Consider the following 5732-nt stretch of genomic DNA (forward strand, 5'->3'; position numbering starts at 1 on the left):
CCACTTAAGCCTTTTGTACGTGCTTGGCCGAACTTCTCCTTCAGCTTGTGCTTTGCTTCTTGATGTTGTGACACAAATGGACCACCTCCGAAGAAGCGTTTTTATGGCGGAAGTACACTCGGAGGTTTGCCATTGTCTACCGAGGGACATAGCGAGTGGCAGTAGGCACCTCTAAGCACTTGGCTACGGTGGCATGAGCACTAACGAAATCCGAAAAAAAGTCAAACAAAATGCAATAAAGTATAAAAAAGTTAAAATACGATCAAATGTGATTTTTTCGCTTAGTTTTATTTGTTTTACTTTTGATATAAAAAAAAAATTAAAACTTATTTTGCTTTGCTCTTTTCTAAATAAAAGCTACCCTTTATTGTCATTTTTGGTAATGACTTCATACTACCATAGTCATTTTTACTGTATGAAAACTATGTAAAATAAAACCGGTTTTTCTTAATTTCAAAATCGGGAACCGGTTTTTCTTTAAATAGCAATTTTTCGAATAACTCGAAATACGGTTTGATAAAGGCGAATAATCGAACACCCTAGTACATATGTGTATATATAAGCACATGCACGTACACATAGATTGTATGTGCCTTTCTACTCGCAACCATAAATCTGTCCAGTCACAAATTAAAAAGAAAAGTGTTTATTATTGCAAGTAGCTGCTTTCCAGCTGTCAAAAAAGACACGGAGCCATATGATTGCAGCCAAACAAACTAAATTTAAACTAAATTATATGCTTCACTCAAAAAGTACATGATAATATTTGATGCGTATTAACACACGAAAAAATGTGCAGAATTTTAATAAATGCTTACCTACGCCGTATTGGTGGTATCTTTTCATACATTTATATAAAAAAATATTTTGTTATTGAAATTCAGCTCATCCGCAAAAAATATATTTATTAATAGTTTCCCTGAATTTGAATTGAACTTGCATAAATGTACTTAGCTATAAATGTGTTTATTTATGAGGAGATTGATATTTGCCAATAAATCTTTTCCTTCACTCCATATTTGGTTGCAGCATTTTCTACCCACAATCAACAACAATCAAAATAATAAAAGCTGAACGCTAAACATTAAATATTAAACCCGTCAGCCATAAGTCATTGCCAACAATTTCAATTCGTCCGTACATTTTGCGCTGCCACACGGCATTCTTCGTTTATGTTGCACTTTAGCTATTATGTTGCTGTTATTGTTGTTCGCATATCAGTGGGCTATCGGCATTTTACAATGCGAACAAAACGTGAATTGTGGCAACGGCGACAACACTCCAACACTCCAACACTCCAACAATGCTTAGCGAATATAAATAAAATGAAAGAGTGACACATTTCGACTGCCGGCACAACCCTTCAAGCCCCCTTCGATGAGCCAAATACAAACACACACACACACATACATATGTATATACGGTCACGCAGTACTCCTTACTTTACATTGGTGGTGGTGGCTGGCTTGGCGTTGCAATGAGCTGCTTGATTGCAGCGCCGGTAATTTCCATTGTCTTAGCGCCTTAGTGATTTTTATTGAATTTTCTTTCATTTGTTTCAACACATTAATACTGTAAATGTGTTAGTGTGCATTTATAGTTTGTAAAATATACATAGCTTGCGGACAATAAAATATGCCGGCCCAGCCAGCGTGTGAAGGCGAATGTGGCACTTAAACGTGCAACAAGCCGGCGGCGAAGGAGAGACCGAAAAGAGTGAAAGTGCCTCGTGTGCAGCAACGACTACAACCGGAGCAATTGTGTTTAAGGTATCGTTGTTGTTGTTGTTGTTGTTGGTGGTAGCGAATTTTTTTTTTTTTTTTTTTTTTTTTTTAAATTTTGTAATTTGGCATTCTCATATACATACGTATTTTCAAAATTTTTTTTCTATTTGCCGATTATCTTACATTATCGGTACGTTACGGTGCGATTCTCGTCGGCAAAATTGCATGTACGCATGCAATATATTGGCAATCCAAGTACATAAGTATGAAGCCGCAACAACCACAATCGGACGCTAACAACGCCAACTCCAACGCCAACGCCAACGCCAACGCTAACGCTATGACTGGCAACAATGTAACGAACGTATATATGTAAATACATAAGTGTGAAAAGAAGAGCAAACACATTGTTTTTGTATATGTTTCCATATTTTTTTAAATCATTAACCTACCTGAAAAAGGCTAAAAGCTGTGCCAATGTCTACATTAAGCTGCAATTAAACCAAAATTACTTTCAAAGTATTATTGAAAAAATTGCATTGGAACTACGTTTTTGAGAACATTTTGTATTGTTACTAATAGCGTATTTCCATAGAGTCTTAGGTGTAGTTTACACTTAACATCAGCATTCATATAACTGTTGTTGTATAAAAGTGTCTTCACGTTCACTTCAGAACGATGTTGAAGTGGAAGCACACACTGGGTAACATTCGAGACCATATACATATGTACATGTATATCTGTGGTCATAAGCAATAACCACCTAAGTCGACTTAAAAAAGAATTGAGTTATATATTCTATCGCATTCTGCAACTACTATTCCATGTGTATGTGAAATTCCCATCTCGCCAGCTAGGCTATTTAAAAAGTTATAGACGCATATCGCAAGGTTAGAGTGAAAAGTTGCTAAGTCCATTTTTTATGAAAACTCATATTTTGATATAGGAGGCTAGAGAAATTGAATACGCATCGTTTCGAAAATTATAAAGGTACTTGTTTTATTTTTTCCTCTTCATAAGCAATAAAAGGAAAATTTGCTAAGTCCAAGAGAAGCACCACAAATGCAATAAGGCCAAAATAATACGATATCTTTTAATAAATATCGAATCCTTCTGATTCTTATGGAGTTTTGCTTTGCTTTAAACGCGCAAAATGTTTGATTCAAAGTCTNAAAGTCTTGCGAAATAGTAAAAAAAATGGCTATAGGAAGATTTTTTCCTCTCCTGTAAAATTTTTAAAATGGGACTTAGCAACTTTTCTTTCTAAGCTAGCGATATACATATTTTGGTTTCCCCATAAGGTTAGCATTACAATCCAAATGTCTAAAACGCTTTTTTTCGAATGCAGGTTTTTCGACTTAGGTGGTTATTGCTTATGGCCACAGATATATTGTAAAGGGCATTTTCAAAGCAAATTTTGGGAATGCTCCCCTAAAGATAATAAACACATTTCTTTTAATTTCAGGTGCCATATTGGATCGACCATTTTGGTTTTTGTTATTTTGACTTCAGATTCGAATTCAGCGACCTCAAAAGCCCCTGTAAACCTCAGTATGCCAATTATGGGCACAAAATGGGTATGCAATATTACTCTCGTAGTTAGGCTTCCCTTTTCTTCTTTCGAATATTTTCTCCGCTCTCAGTAGCAGTGTGACCGCGGACTTGTGAAAAATTGTAGCACAGAGGAGACTTAAAATATTTGCCATATCAGTATCAGTACGTATCAGTTTTTTTATTTTACGTATCAAAGTATAAATATGGAATAAAACCAATAATTTTTGTGAAAAACCATTTTCCAAACTAACTTAATATTTATTGAATGCAAAAAAGGTACACCATTTGTTCTATTTGTTTTGATTAAGTTGAGATCTGAGAAAATGCGCGGTAAAGTAAACATAACAGATTAAAAATAAAAGAAGGTAGTTCGAAGAATAAAGAGATATTTAAGCATTTTTAAGTCAAAACTGTTCTATAAAAATATGACTGGAACGCCATCTGTTTTATTATTGGATTTTAAAAGTTGCCATTGTATTAAAACCTCCCTTTGTCGCTTTCTTTGTGTAAAATAGGAAAATGGTTTAAAACTGTTAAAAATGTCGAATTCACTCTTTCTCTGTGTGACAATGGATCAACACGTGCAAGCTTTTCAAAATTTCACTATTAATATCCAATCTCTTTTTATTTGCAAACAAAGTTCACTACATATAATGTTGCTGGGTATTTTTGTATTGTTAAAATTTGTATCTCACTTCAATGTGCTTTTGATATATAAATATGTCTCTGCTGCAGAAACAATCTATACATCTTTAAGAGGTAAATGATTATCTGGGTTACAAACGTCTATATCAGCTGGGTTGCTTGGCAAACAATTTGGTTTGAAAAAAAAAAAAATCGAAAAGTATCAAAATTTGTACCGTACAAAAGAAAGAAGTGTCCCTCCGAAATAAAATGTATCACTTTTCATCCATTTGGAACAAAACCGTCACACTGCTCAGTAGCACTCGTACGTGTTGCGCTTTATCGTAGCATTACTTTATTCAGTGGCATTCCTCAGCGGTAATTCCATAGTTTGTCCACCTGGCCCATCCCTGGCATTACATGGATGGCGGTGAGGTCAGCCTAAGATTTATCGATAGTTCTTAAGACCCTCGCGTAGTGGTTTCCGAACCAAGCGCACAGCCAGAACCTGTGCCATAATCCGTACTACTTTTTGGCCGCAATTCTGTTGTTAGTTCTGTGTATCAATCGGTTGACTCCTTTACCGGCTTCTATTCGAAAGTAAAATTCCATTGAGTCCCCCGATTAAAACTTGTTACAAAAATGTTTTGAAAAATTTTAGTATTACAAATACATACATGTGGTTATTGCAACTGTTTTATTGCTGAACAATTAAGTGCTTGTAGTTATGCCACACTTGGGTGCTTTTATTGCGTTTTCGTTTCATATTTGTGTGTTGGGTTTCGCGTGATTGGAACGCGATTAAAATGCAACAGATCGTTTCATAATTGCTGCAGTTTAGGCCTAGACGGTGCCGCTAATACGAAATTAATCATCGTAATTGTTGATAGCCGTGGGCCGTAGGTGACTGCACAACCAACACAAAAAAAAACCAAAAAAAAAAAAACAAACCAAACAACTCGAAAAATGCAAACATTATCTATAAATGACACTAGCAGTTGTGGTGAAGGTGTTGTTGCTGGCGGTGGTGGTGGTGGTGGTGGTGGTGTCGGCAATGACAGTGCACGGACGGACGATTAGTGCGTGAGCGCCAAGCAAATGAACCCGTCTAAGTAGTTTATGCACTCAAAGCGTTGTGAGTAGGTGTGTGTGTGTGACATGATGCCAAAAACCACTTAACTACACTACCGCTGACGTTTTAACTCCTTTAAAACTCCCCGTCACTTAGTATTTGCTGACAAATGTTCGGTTGGCGCATCGGCGCAGGTGAGAAACTATTTGTAACATATGTACATACATACATACATACATATATCGTACTGCAATAAATTGTTTTGTATTTTCGGCGTGGCTGGCGTTAAATGTTATTGACGACAAGCGAAGCGTACAAAGTTCGTTTATGAGGCAGCTTGGCGTAAATATTTGCATTCGGCGCGGCGTCACCACCATCCGTTGGTGTAGTTGTTGGATGGAGCAGGGGAAGGGGAGACACACGCGTAGAATTGAGTGCCACTCTCGGCAGGCACGTTCGCACCTGAAGTCTTTCGGTTTGACAGCGAACAGCGAATACTGAAGAGCGAACGTGGGCGAATTGCATTGTTTAGCTGCCAGCTGCCAGCTGCTTGTTGCCCGTTACCGCTTTCTTTTCACTCAAATAACTTCTGTTGTGCTCGTACGCATTAGTCTAGTTTACAATTTCAAATGACTTACTTTTACATGCTTTTATTTTTATTGCCCATGCATTTATATTTTATTGCATTTAACTAAATAAATGTGCAACCTAACCGGGTTAATGTGTTGTGCATATATATGCGAGCAGATTGCGGTCAG

Source organism: Rhagoletis zephyria, unplaced genomic scaffold (genome assembly GCF_001687245.7).
Source record: "Rhagoletis zephyria isolate East Lansing unplaced genomic scaffold, Rhagoletis_zephyria_1.1 Rzeph_scaffold_02043, whole genome shotgun sequence".
Classification (NCBI taxonomy): Eukaryota; Metazoa; Arthropoda; class Insecta; order Diptera; family Tephritidae; genus Rhagoletis; species Rhagoletis zephyria.